Source organism: Euleptes europaea, chromosome 12 (genome assembly GCF_029931775.1).
Source record: "Euleptes europaea isolate rEulEur1 chromosome 12, rEulEur1.hap1, whole genome shotgun sequence".
Taxonomy (NCBI): Eukaryota; Metazoa; Chordata; class Lepidosauria; order Squamata; family Sphaerodactylidae; genus Euleptes; species Euleptes europaea.
Window position 1 is genome coordinate 69,227,960 of NC_079323.1, and position 13,655 is coordinate 69,241,614.

A 13,655-nucleotide genomic window follows, 5' to 3' on the forward strand; every position below is an offset into this window, starting at 1 on the left:
TTTTCCCCGGCGTTTGTCCCGTCGCGTACGACCCAACGCGCACGCCGTTTGGCTGACCGACGTCGAGACTCAGATGAGTCTGAAGACGAGGATTTATATGGGGATAGCTCTCAATGGGCCACGAGCTTCCGAACCAGTAAGCCTCATCTTACTGGGGGCCCAAGTGAGGAGGTTCATCTTTTACGAGCCCAGAATCGGGAGCTCTCCGACCGTGTGGATCAACTCCAAGAAGTAATGGAACTTATGCTTCACGAGAACAGGCAATTACAACAAACCCTGATAGCTCAGAGACAGCCCGTTCCGATACCGGGTCAGGCGGTACCCGTACAACCACCCGCTAATGTGCCTGCTCCACCCTTACCTCCTGGAGCTCCTGTTGCTCCTCCGCTCCGACCACCCGTGCAACCACCTGCTAATGTGCCTGCTCCACCCTTGCCTCCTGGAGCTCCTGTTGCTCCTCCGCCCGGACCACCCGTGCAACCGGGTCAGCCCGCGCCCGGCCCTTGGAAGCAACTCAAATTGAGGACTACGTATGACGGATCTCTTGAGACTTTGCCTTGTTTCTTGCATCAAGTGGACAGTTATATGCGAGAACAAGGTCAACTTTTCCCCACGGAAGATAGCCGGGTGCGGTACGTAGCTTCCCTCCTGACAGGCAAAGCGGCTGACTGGATGGTCCTCCAGTTTGACACCCGCTCTCGTGCGATTCGTTCCCTCAACAACTTCATGACTGCCCTGAGAAGGAGGTTTGAGGACCCCTTCCTGGGAGAAAGAGCCAAAACGGAACTTTTACAATTAAAACAAGGCTCTGCTACAGTTCGGGAATTTGCCGATGAATTTCAGCGACTGGCAAGTAAAATTGTAGGTTGGCCCGAGACCACCCTAATCCATCATTTCAGGGAAGCCTTGCATCCTGACATTCTGAACTGGTCTTACATGCGGGGCGATCCCGATACCCTCGAAGGCTGGATCCTATTAGCCGAGGAAGTGGAAAGCCGCCGCCGCTTTATTTCTCTCGTCCGTCAAAAGCACAAGGAGAAGGGCACCCAAAAGCCTCAACCCAAGGCACCACTGCTCATCCCACGAAATCCCCCACGTCCGCTCCAGGAACGTGAAGTCCGATTTCAGAGGGGTGCCTGTCTTACATGCGGAGAAATGGGCCACTTTGCAGCCGTTTGCCCACGCCGCCAGGAATTATTTCGTCCCAGCACGACAACCCGCGCCCGAGGTCGTCCACCACGCAGAGGCACCGCGGCCACCCGCAGCGCAGCTCCGGGAAGGCCCACACCCTCTGCACTCCATGCCGGGGACCCAACCTCCCTGCCTGCTTCCAACGACCCCGCCGGGTCTCGGATTACAAGTGCCCCATTGGGGGACAGCTTTCCCTCTTCGGATGAGGAAAACCCTTGGATTTCTCCAGCCTTAAACCTGGAATCTCCCCTCGACTTGTCAAAAAACGGCTCCGGTCTGTGGTGAATGGAGCATCTCCACAGACCTCTCAGGATCTTCCTATCAAACCGAATGCTCCTACCAAAATCAAAGAAGTGGACTCCACCGTCTACGTAGATGCAGTTTTACAACAACTTAACGGAGGTCCACAAATCCCCGTCAAAGCACTAATTGACTCCGGTTGCTGTCGCACTCTCATAAGCGAAGCCACGTTTGCTGCCCTCAGAGCCGACTCAGAGGCTTTACCCGCCCCCGTCCAATTTGCTCAAATGGACGGGAGCCACTTCCAGGGGGGTCCAGTTGATCATCGCACCATAGGGGTGGCAATGGGAATTGGTTCCCACTGGGAACAAATAGACTTCACTATAGCCCCTATCCGATTTGAAGTGGTCTTGGGAATTAACTGGATTAAAGGACATAGTCCCAGTATTGATTGGGAAACAAACACTATTTCTTTCGCTAGTCCCACCTGCGACCAGCATCGGCAAAACTTTGCTCTGCCATTTCCGCCCGTTCCAGCGTTAACCTCTACTGCCCCAGTACCACCGGCTCTACCCGCTGTATACCGGGACTTTGAAGATGTCTTCGACCTTAAGGAATGTGATGCCTTACCCCCCCACCGGGCCTCAGACTGTGCGATTGAAGTAGTAAAGGACTGCACATTAACCAAAAGTAAGATTTACCCTATGAGCGCTTCCGAGCGCACTGTCCTCCGGGACTTTTTGGACAAAAACCTCGCCAGAGGGTTCATTCGCCCTTCGAATGCCCCAAACTCGGCCCCCGCGTTTTTCGTCCGGAAAAAAGAGGGCGACCTTCGCCTGTGCATTGACTTCAGAAAGCTCAATGCGGTTACCCAGACCAACGCCTATCCTATCCCATTAATATCGGATATTTTGGGACAATTACAGGAAGGCCGTGTGTTCTCTAAATTAGACTTGGTGGAAGCCTACTACCGAGTCCGTATCCGCGAAGGAGATGAACACCTCACTGCCTTCTCTAGCTGTTTCGGAATGTATGAATTCCTTGTAATGCCGTTCGGATTAAAAGGGGCCCCGGGGGTCTTCATGCAACTCATCAATGAAATCCTACATGACCTTCTATATCGTGGGGTGGTGGTCTACTTAGATGACATTCTCATTTATTCGAAAACTATGGACGAGCATGTGACTCTGGTCAGAGAAGTTCTACAACGCCTGCGTAACCATCAACTGTTCGCTAAACTAGCTAAGTGTGAATTTCACCAAAGCAAACTCACGTTTTTGGGATACATCATCTCCCACCAAGGTCTTCGCATGGACCCCGCCAAAGTCCAAGCCGTCCTCGATTGGACTCCCCCCACCAACCGTAAGCAAGTACAGCAATTTCTGGGATTTGCAAACTTCTATCGGGGATTCATCCCTAACTTCGCCCAAGTGGCTCTACCCATTACGGACCTGCTGAAAACTAAAGGAAAAGTAAGCTCGGCTGCCTTGCCCTCCGCAAAGATCCTATGGACTGAGCAATGCCAAGCCGCCTTTCTGGCCCTCAAACGCCTCTTCACTTCGGAGCCGGTGCTACGGCACCCAGACCCAAATCAAATGTTCATTGTGCAAGTCGATGCTTCCGATGTAGCCATGGGAGGGGCTCTCCTCCAGCAAGGACCGGACGGTCTTCTTCACCCTTGCGCTTACTTTTCAAAAAAATTTGCGCACGCTCAATTAAACTGGCCCATCTGGGAGAAAGAGGCCTCTGCAGTTCATCATGCACTGACTTTATGGCGGCAATTCTTGGAAGGGTCTAAAATACCCTTTGAAGTTTGGACCGATCACAAAAATCTAGCTGCCCTCACGGGGTCCCATAAGCTATCGGCGAAACAACAACGGTGGGCGGAGTTCTTTACTCAGTTCCGTTTCACCCTGAAGCACGTCCCTGGGAAGCAGAACGTTCTCGCGGATGCCCTCTCCCGTTTACCACAATATCCGGTAAAACTCGAAAGACCCACCAACTCTCTGTTCACCCCTATGCAACGTGGGGCCCTACCTATGCTGGCTGTGCAAACCCGATCCCAGCATCAACACACCTCGCAAGCTCCGCCAGCCCAACCGGCTGCCCAGCCGCCACCGCAACAGACCGGAGTTCCCGCCCCTCCTACCCCTCCGACCGCTCAGCCGCCTGCAGTCTGCGCGCCGCCACACGTAAGCACTAGCCCTATAACTATTTCTCAGATCTCCAGAACCGACGGGGGGGCTCCCTCCAAACTCCCCATCTCCGAATCCTTTTTAACTGTCCTTCGGGACCAGTGCCTTTTAGAACGTTCCGCTCATACCCTACCTCCTGGTGTTTTGGAACAAGGGGGGTCCTGGTACAAAGACTCAAAATTGTATGTACCCAAAGCTCTCCGGAAGGACGTTTTACATTTAGCTCATGGAGCCAAAACAGCTGGGCACTTTGGGTTTCTGAAGACCCTTCACTTATTGCGCAGACAGTTCTGGTGGGGGGGAATGCGTTCCGACATTGACTCCTTCATCCGCAGCTGTCCCGTTTGTGCCGCTGCGAAACGATCGCAGGGCAAACCCCCGGGACTGCTACAACCTCTTGAAACGCCCAGCAAACCTTGGGAAGTGATCGCTATGGACTTCATGACTGATCTCCCTCTCAGTGGGGGTAAAACTGTGTTGTGGGTTGTTACTGATTTGTTTTCTAAGCAAATACATTTGATTCCATGTGCAGGGATCCCCTCTGCTCAGAAACTAGCCCGCCTCTTCGTGACGCATATATTTCGTTTACATTCGTTTCCGCGTAAAATAATTTGTGACCGCGGAAGTGGTTTCGTTTCTAAGTTTTGGAAAGCTTTCCTCAAGTTGGTGGGGGTGGAACAGGGATTGTCTAGTGCATACCATCCTCAAACTGATGGTCAAACTGAACGTGTCAATGCTGTACTCGAATGTTATTTGCGTTGTTATGTTAACTACCACCAGGATAACTGGGTGGAACTGCTGCCTTTAGCAGAATATGCCTACAATAATGCCATGCATCAATCCACAGGTTTTAGCCCGTTTTTTGCTGTGTATGGACAAGATTTCAGTCCCATCGTTCCTACAGATGATGTAGAGGGGGAGGGGAACCCCGACATTGCCTCCTGGGCACACGCCCTCCGTACCACTTGGCCCTGGCTCGTTAGCAACCTCGACCGGGCCAAACGTAAATACAAAGCGCAAGCTGACAAACATCGCTCCCCCGGGGGTGATCTGCAAGTGGGTGCTTTGGTTTACCTTTCCACCAAAAACCTCCGGTCCACCCAACCGTGCCATAAACTCAGCGCCAAATTCATTGGCCCTTTCCCCATTACTCGGGTCATAAACCCTGTCACAGTGGAACTGGCTCTCCCCAAATCTTTGAGGCGTGTGCATCCTGTTTTCCACATAAGCCTCCTCAAACCCCATGTTGCTTCTCCACGGTGGCATCCGGACCCACCGCCTGCGCAACCCATCATGGTGGGGGGGGAAGAACACTTCGAAGTCTCCAAGATCCTTGACTCCCGTATTCACCATGGTACTCTCCAGTATCTAGTTCGTTGGAAACATTTCCCCCCTGCCTATGACGAATGGGTGCGCGCACGGGATATCTCCGCCCCCGACCTCATTGACGCCTTTCACATTGCTTACCCGAACAGGCCAGCCCCCTTGCGAACTGGGAGGGGGCCTTGAGGGGAGCAGAATGTCAGGCTGCTATCTCGGTTTCGTTATTGCCTCTGTCTCTGTGCTGTATTGTCTGCCCCCCAAGGTCGCATGCCTAAGCCTAAGCCTGGGAACTCAGCTCCTGGGAAACTGTATTCCTGCGTGTAATCTCCCGCCTTTCCTGCCTTATAATATCTCCCAGCTAGTGAGCCTTTCATAGCTGTCATTTTATTCGTTTGCACTGTATGCCTATTTGATCAGTAAAATCCACCTGTTTGGACTCTATACGACTTTGTGGTGATTTCTGGTTCTGTGGGCCAAGGGCTGACACTAGTGGAGTTCCTCAGGGATCTGTGCTGGGCCCTGTGTTGTTCAACATCTTTATAAATGCTTTGGATGAAGGAATAGAGGGGATGCTTATTAAATTTGCAGATGATACTAAATTGGGAGGGGTAGCAAATATGGTAGAAGACAGAGCCAAGATGCAGGATGATCTTGACAGGCTGGAGAAATGGGCTAGAACTAATAAAATGCACTTCAACAAAGACAAATGTAAAGTTCTGCATTTAGGTAGGAACAATCAAATGCATAATTATAGGATGGGGGAGACTTGTTTGAGCAGTAGTGGGTGTGAAAATGATCTTGGGGTCTTAGTAGACCAAACACTGAACATGAGTCAGCAGTGTGATGCTGTAACTAAAAAGGCAAATGCAGTCTTGGGCTGCATCAACAGAAGTATAGTGTGCAGATCACGCGAAGTGATGGTATCGCTTTACTCTGCTCTGGTTAGACCTCAACTAGAGTACTGTGTTCAGATTTGGGCACCACAATTGAAAAAAGATGTAGACAAGCTGGAACGGGTCCAGAGAAGGGCAACAAAGATGGTGAGGGGTCTGGAGACCAAGTCCTATGAGGAAAGGTTGAAGGAGCTGGGTATGTTTAGCCTGAAGAGGAGAAGACTGAGAGGGGATATGATAACCATGTTCAAGTACTTGAAGGGCTGTCCTATAGAGGAGGGTGCCGAGTTGTTTTCTGTTGCTCTAGGAGGTCGGACCAGAACCAACGGGTTGAAATTAAATCAAAAGAGTTTCCGTTTAGACATTAGGAAGAATTTTCTAAGTTAGAGCGGTTCCTCAGTGGAACAGGCTTCCTAGGGAGGTGGTAAGCTCTCCTTCCCTGGAGGTTTTTAAGAAGAGGTTAGATGGCCATCTGTCAGCAATGCTGATTCTGTGACTTTAGGCAGATGATGAGAGGGAGGGCATCTTGGTCATCTTCTGGTTACTAGGGGTGTGGAGGGGGGAGGTAGTTGTGAATTTCCTGCATTGTGCAGGAGGTTGGACTTGATGGCCCTGGTGGTCCCTTCCAACTATGATTCTATGAACCGTATGAGCGGAGATACATCATTCTATACTATCTAGCATTAATCCTTAAGTCTTAAAAGTAAATAAATCTTTAAACAAAACGGGGGATGTATGTAAATATCCTCACACCTGATGCGAATTAACAACATTGTGAAACTTGATAGCTATTGCATTATACTTTCATCATTTACTATCTCATCAACTATAATATCTAGAAAATAAATGGTTATACAAATGAGATTATTAAATCTAAAAACGAAATATGCATGTGCATATATACCTACTTTCCACGTCTGTGGCCTATATTTGTAGAGGAGGGAGGGGGGAACTTGCCGCCATCGCCGCCGGGCCCGCGCGGCTTCCCCCAGCCTGGACAGGCCTGGGAGGGCCTTCTGCGGCTGCAGGAGGGGCCCGCCTTCGCCGGGCCTGGAGCGAAGGTAAGCCTGCTGGGGGGGGAGGGGTTATAAGCCGACCCGCCGCTTATACGCGGGTGCCTAATTTCCCCCCCATTTTTGGGGAGAAATTAGGCACCTCGGCTTATACGCGGGTCGGCATATACACGGGTATATACTGTACTTTCCCTACTGCAAGCTTACTACACGGGCACTAATTTACTACATACTCATAATACAATTTCCAATTCTCCTGAAATTCTTCCACTGGTCTTTTATTCACGTTTGTCAGTTTGGCCATCACTGCATATTCAGCTAATTTTTCCAACCAATTGTCTATTGATGGTACTACTTCTGATTTCCAGTTAAATGCAATTGTCACTCTTGCCGCTGTTGTCATTTATTTGAATAGTTCTATCTTATTTTTGTCAACTGCTGCTGGTAAAATTCCTAAAAGCATTATTTTTGGGTCTAGCGGGAAGTTACATTTCAATATTTTTTGAACTGTACTGTAACCCAAAATTTCTTTACCGCAGGACCCGTGTTTGTGTTGTTGTGAGTCATGTCTGCTTGGGATCAATGCTTGTACCTGGAACTCTGTTATTAGGAAGGCTGAATGACTTGGAGCTACTTATGGGCATGGAAGTAGTTGCCAATATGCTTTAAACCAGAATATGGTCACATGACCACACCGTTCCCTAATCCTCCTTGGGAGTTTCTTCCACGATGGCACTACAGGCTGAGAATGTGTCTGTCCCAGGTCACCCAATGAGTTTCCACAGCAGAGTGGCAATTTGAACCAGTCTCCCACATCCTAGTCCCACACTCGAATACACCACACTGGCTCTTCCGTTTTATACCTACTACCCCAACTATATCTTATGACCAAGAGAAAGAACTGAGGGCAAGGTTTTATTTTAAAAGGGACTGGTTCCTCCAAAATCTTAAGAAGCTGTGTGGGCCCCCTCGGTTAATTTATGAGGGCCTGTCACAGATTTTAATGCTTCTAATATTTTTGCTTAGTTTTATTTTTTATGGTATGTTTTGTAGTCTTTTCTCTGTTCAATAATATAATTTCTAAACCACTTATATTATGAATATACATGCAAATAAGCATTGGTCAGGTCTGCTGGGCAAAACCCAACATGGCTTCTGTAAGGGTAGGTCCTGTCTCACTAACCTATTAGTTTTTTGAAAGCGTCAATAAGCATGTGGACAGGAATGAGCCTGTGGATATTGTGTATTTGGATTTCCAAAAAGCCTTTGACAAAGTCCCCCACCAAAGACTGCTAAGCAAACTTCATAATCACGGGATAAGAGGACAAGTCCTCTTATGGATTGAGAGCTGGCTGAAAAATAGGAAGCAGAGAGTAGGAATCAATGGTCAGTTCTCACAATGGCGGGATGTGAGCAGTGGGGTGCCTCAGGGATCTGTGTTGGGACCGGTGCTTTTCAACCTGTTCATCAATGACCTGGAGTTGGGGTTGAACAGTGAAGTAGCCACGTTTGCAGATGACACCAAATTACTTAGGGTGGTTAAAACAAAATCGGACTGTGAAGAGCTCCAGCAGGATCTCTACATACTGGAAGAATGGGAATTAAAATGGCAAATGAGATTCAATGTGAGCAAGTGTAAAGTGATGCATATTGGGACAAAAAAATCCCAACTTCACATATACACTGATGGGATCTGTGCTGGCAGCGACAGACCAAGAAAGGGATCTTGGGGTGGTAGTGGATAGCTCAATGAAGATAACCCAGTGTGCGGCTGATGTAAAAAAGGCAAATTCCATGCTGGCCATAATTAGACGAGGAATAGAGAATAAAACTGCTGATATCATATTGCCCTTGTACAAATCTATGGTGAGACCACACTTGGAATACAGTGTACAGTTCTGGTCACCACACCTAAAAAAGGATATTATAGCGCTTGAGGTGCAGAAAAGAGCAACCAAAATGATTAGGGGACTAGAGCAACTGTCCTATGGGGAGCGGTTAAGACGCTTAGGGCTGTTTAGCTTGGAAAGGCGGCGGCTGAGGGAAGACATGATAGAGGTCTATAAAATTATGCATGGTTTGGAGAGAGTGGACAGGGAGACGTTTTTCTCCCTCTCCCATAATACTAGAACACGGGGTCATCTGCTAAAGCTGGAGGGTGATAGATTCAAAACAGATAAAAGGAAGTATTTTTTCACACAATGCATAGTTAAATTGTGGAACTCCCTGCCCCAGGATGTGGTGATGGCTGCCAGCTTGGAGGGCTTTAAGAGGGGAGTGGACATATTCATGGAGGAGGGGGGTATTCATGGCTGTTAGTTAGAATGGATACTAGTCATGCTGCATACCTATTCTCTCTAGTATCAGAGGAGCATGCCTATTATTTTGGGTGCGGTGGAACACAGGCAGGATGGTGCTGCTGCACTCTTCTTGTTAGTGGCTTACTAGAGGCACCTGGTTGGCCACTGTGTGAACAGACTGCTGGACTTGATGGGCCTTGGTCTGATCCAGCAGGGCCTTTCTTATGTTCTTATATCTTAGCAGAGGCAACATCCAAAAAGCTTGTTTTACCTGGAAGCAAACAAATAAAACAAATGATTAAGCATTCAAAAGTATTTTCATCTCTTGTTTGTGGCTACAAATCTTACTTCTAAAGGAAGTCATTGTTCTCAATATGGAAAACAGGCCTCCCTAAGGAGGTGTAAGTTGTTGCTAGAAGATGCAAAAACTTACAACCAATCATAGAGCCTTGTTTCTCTGTGTCTTGATGGCAACCAGCAGCAGATGCATCCATATCAAGATTATGCAGATGCTAGCGTGAGGGAAGACTAGTATAGTTGCCCCCCAAAGATGTTGCCATCATATCTTCATGTTAGCCCAGACTAGTTGAAAAGTTAAGCAGGGTCAGTACTTGGATGGGACACGGCCAAGGCAGACTGGGGCTGCTATGCAGAGGAAGGCAATGGCAAACCACCTCTGCTCACCTCTTGCCCTCAGCTTCATGGGTTAGTCATGAGTCGGTTGTGACTCTATGGCATACTAAAAGGGTATATTGCTTTTTGATAGTAGCTCTCAAAAGCAGCTCCCAAATTCATAAAATACAATCATTATTTTTAACAGTGATGGGTGACTCCACCATGAAGATCACAAAACTACAGGGGGGAGGGTTCAGCTATATCTTTCTGCTAACCTGGGGTAACAAATCAATATTCGAACAACAATGGCCTCAATCAGGAGGTGAATGGCAGAGTCAGGAAGACAGGACAGGGGAGCTGGAAGAGAGTATGTAAGGGCTTCAAGAGAGCCAGGAGAGGGCAGGAGAGATAAACAGCAAAGGGGTTAGAGCAAACGGGAAAGCAGAGACAAAGAAAGGATAGCTAGCAGAGGGAAATGCATCCCCCCCCCCACACACAAGCACTTGTGGAGCCCCAACATCTAAAGCCTTGTTATTTAAAAGTGAAATTCTCAGCTACTTGTATCTATACGTTTCCACCACAGTTGTTAGATGATGGCATCTCTTTTTTATAAAATGTCTGGTTTAAGTTAACTGAGAAGTTTGATGTCAGCTATTTAGCTGGTTTTGGTTTGTTACTGGATTTTGGCTTTGGTATGGATATTCATTACCAGAATATATATCTAGGCTTTATTTATTTAACTTTGCTTTATTGTTGTCCTGTGATTGGTTTTCCATTTTGTTTTTAAAATGTAGTTGTATTTTTTATTTTAAATTGTATTGGTAATTTCATACTTCGCTAGCATAGCCACTTTGTGAACACTTCATGCTGAACAATGGCATAGAGGTATTTAAATCAACGATGGCAATCCACCTATCCTATCAAAAGTAATGCCATCTCTCTCGTACAACAATATCTGTATCAGCACTGGATAAGCTCTGCTTTCATCCTCCTGAAGTTTCAAAATGTTTCCACGGTAATAGTTTAGTTTGGTCCCTTATCATCTCTTCAAACACTACAATCAACAGGACAACATCAAGATGGCTCTTGGGCTCAAGCTGATCTTTTCTGCCGGTTAAAATAGCTGAGTTAATTAGATGCATATCTTTCTACTGAAGTAGAAACCCAAAGTCAGAACACCACCTTTGCTTCCAAAGTAGCTAGCCTAGATCTGGATCTGACTACAGTACAAACACCCTGAATATACAAACTAGCTGTGATTTTTAGCACATACTTTGGGGGATGTGTGTAATGGAAGTGGTAACTGAACTCTTAATGTCACTTAGCTTCTTCCAGTAAAAGCTATTCCAAACAACATTTTGAAGTGGTTAGGGTCTCAGATTCAGATTTTGGTGAGCTTCCCAAAGGAAACAAATCCTGTGTTTGAGGGTCAGTCAAGACGAAATCCCTGGCTGTATGAATTTGATGTACACATAGCAGAGTCTAAAAGGTGCTTTGTGATGAAGCACCAGAACAGATACAAAGGGAGACAGATCTTACCAATCTTTATGTAAAACCTGTAGGCCAAATCCTTCATAGTATTGGGGCTGGCTGTCATCAATATGCAGATGATACACAGCTGTCCATATCTGTATCCAAATCTCCTGGTGGTACAGCAGAGGTACTAAATCACTGCCTGACAACTGTGGTTAAATATTGTTGGCCACTCTGAGCCCGACTCTTTTGGGAAGAGCAGGATAAAAATCAAATAAATAAATGGCTAAGAGTGAACAAATTGAAGCTAAACCCTGGAATGACAGAAGTAACGCTGGTTGGGAAGGCCATGGTCTTGAAGGACATTATGCTTGCCACTTTTAAAGGTGTTCAGCTGATCCTTGCTGACTCAGTTAAGAGCCTCAGGGTTATATTAAATCCAATGTTATTGCTGGAGAAACAAGTTAAAGTAGTTCCAAAAAAAAGGCTTTCTCCCAACTCAGCCTAGCCCAAAAAACTAAGCCTAGCCCTGACCCTGATACAGGAGATCTGGCCACCTGGATCCATGCCACAGTGAGATCAACACTAGACTACTATAATGCATTATACATAGGTCTCCCCTCAAAATCAATTCAGAAACTCCAGTTGGTGCAGAATGCTGAAGCATGGCTATCATCAGGAGCTAGACGAAGCATGCATATTATTCCCATTCTGCATTCACTCCACTGGCTGCCCATCAGTTACTTAGCTCAATTTAAGGTATTGGCTATCACACACAAAGCCCTTCATGGCCTTGGACTCTCATATCTGCAAGACCATCTCTCTCCCCCCTCTCTGTCACAACAGTTTTGCTCATCTGAGCAGAGCCTTCTGCTGGTGGCAATCTGAAAAATGGGCATGCATTCTCCATTATGCCCCCCCCCCACACACCTTGCAGAATGGTCTGCCAGAGGAAGTCAGGAAGGTTCCTAGTCTCCTGGCTTTCTGCAAACTATGCAAAACTGAATTATTCAAGAGGGCTTCTTTAATGCAGGCAATAGGGTAGCACTGTACAAAATTATTCACAAAGTTACTAGATCAAATTATTAGGGACCGTGGCCTATACTACTGCATATAGTTTGCTGTAAGTTGGATCCTACTGTGTACTTTAGCATAATTTAATGTGTCATGTTAACACACTTTGCTTCAGTTCTGTTTTTTAGATTTCTGCTTGGTTCTACAATCCAAATCCTATTTCATTGTTTACTGAATGTCCCATCCTGTTGATTGTATTGACTCACTCTGTGTAACCCGCCTTGAGTTCCAGTGAGAAAAGAGGAGTGCAAACAAAGTAAATAAATAACATTTTATGCAGTTTCACCCCACTATAAGGTCAACAAATTGAGATAAAGCCTGGTCTTTCAAGGTGTATCTGCAAAATGTTTCACAAGTATCAGGACAACGACACTAAACTTGTATTGTTGGTGTTAGTTTAGTTGGCATGTTCATTTGTAATTAATCATATAACTGCAAATTGGATTTTAACCATTAGCAATCCTGATCTAAAGACACAACCAGGTCTCAAATGTAGTTTGCATTTTGAAATAGTTTACTGCATATCAAGTATTCATTATGCTTTGATGCTTAATGCTTCAAGCCAGGTTTTTGGAACTACGACTTCCTCTAGAGCACTGACAACAAGTTTGAAAAAACTAAGTATCTGCTAATACAATACCAGGTAAAAGAAGTGCCGTGACTATGCCAAGAAGGAATTTCAAGGTGCAAGGCATTTCCCGTCCCAGCTTCTGCCAGACTCCTCTGTACACACGCAAACCCTCACGACACCCGACACGCGCACAGAAACGACCACCCCACGCTCCACCAGCGAATCCTGCATGTCGACGCAGCGACGCCATCCCGCTCCCGGACTGACATCCCAGGGGCACCTCCCGGGCTGCTTCTGCGCGGAGCGTCCCAGCCTTGCCGGGAGCTGCTCGCGCACGGAGCTCCGCCGCCGCCGCCGCCGCCCTCGCGGCGCAGGAGGGAAAGGGGCTCCGCCGGCCTCGCCTTTCTATGACGACAACAGATCTGCGCCTGCGCACAGAGGGCCCCGCGAGAGGTTTGTGGGCGCGGCTCCGGCGGGGTCTTGTCCAATGGGGAGGGGAGGGGAAAGGGGGGGGAGCGCGCCAGCTCTGACGGAGGTCGCGCGCTCCCGGCCTTGGGCGGTTGCGTGACTGGGTAGGAAGGAGCCGGGGGCGCGCGCGCGCGCGCACCCGACACCCCCCCTCCAAACAGCGTAACGCTGCTTTTGCTGACTCGCGTTCGGCGCCGCGCCCGCCTCCTTGGTGTGTGAGGCGCGTGCCCGAGTGGGGGAGGGGAGTGGATGAGGCGGCGGTGCCCCTCGCCGGTTTCTCCCCCGTCTCCCTGCCTCCC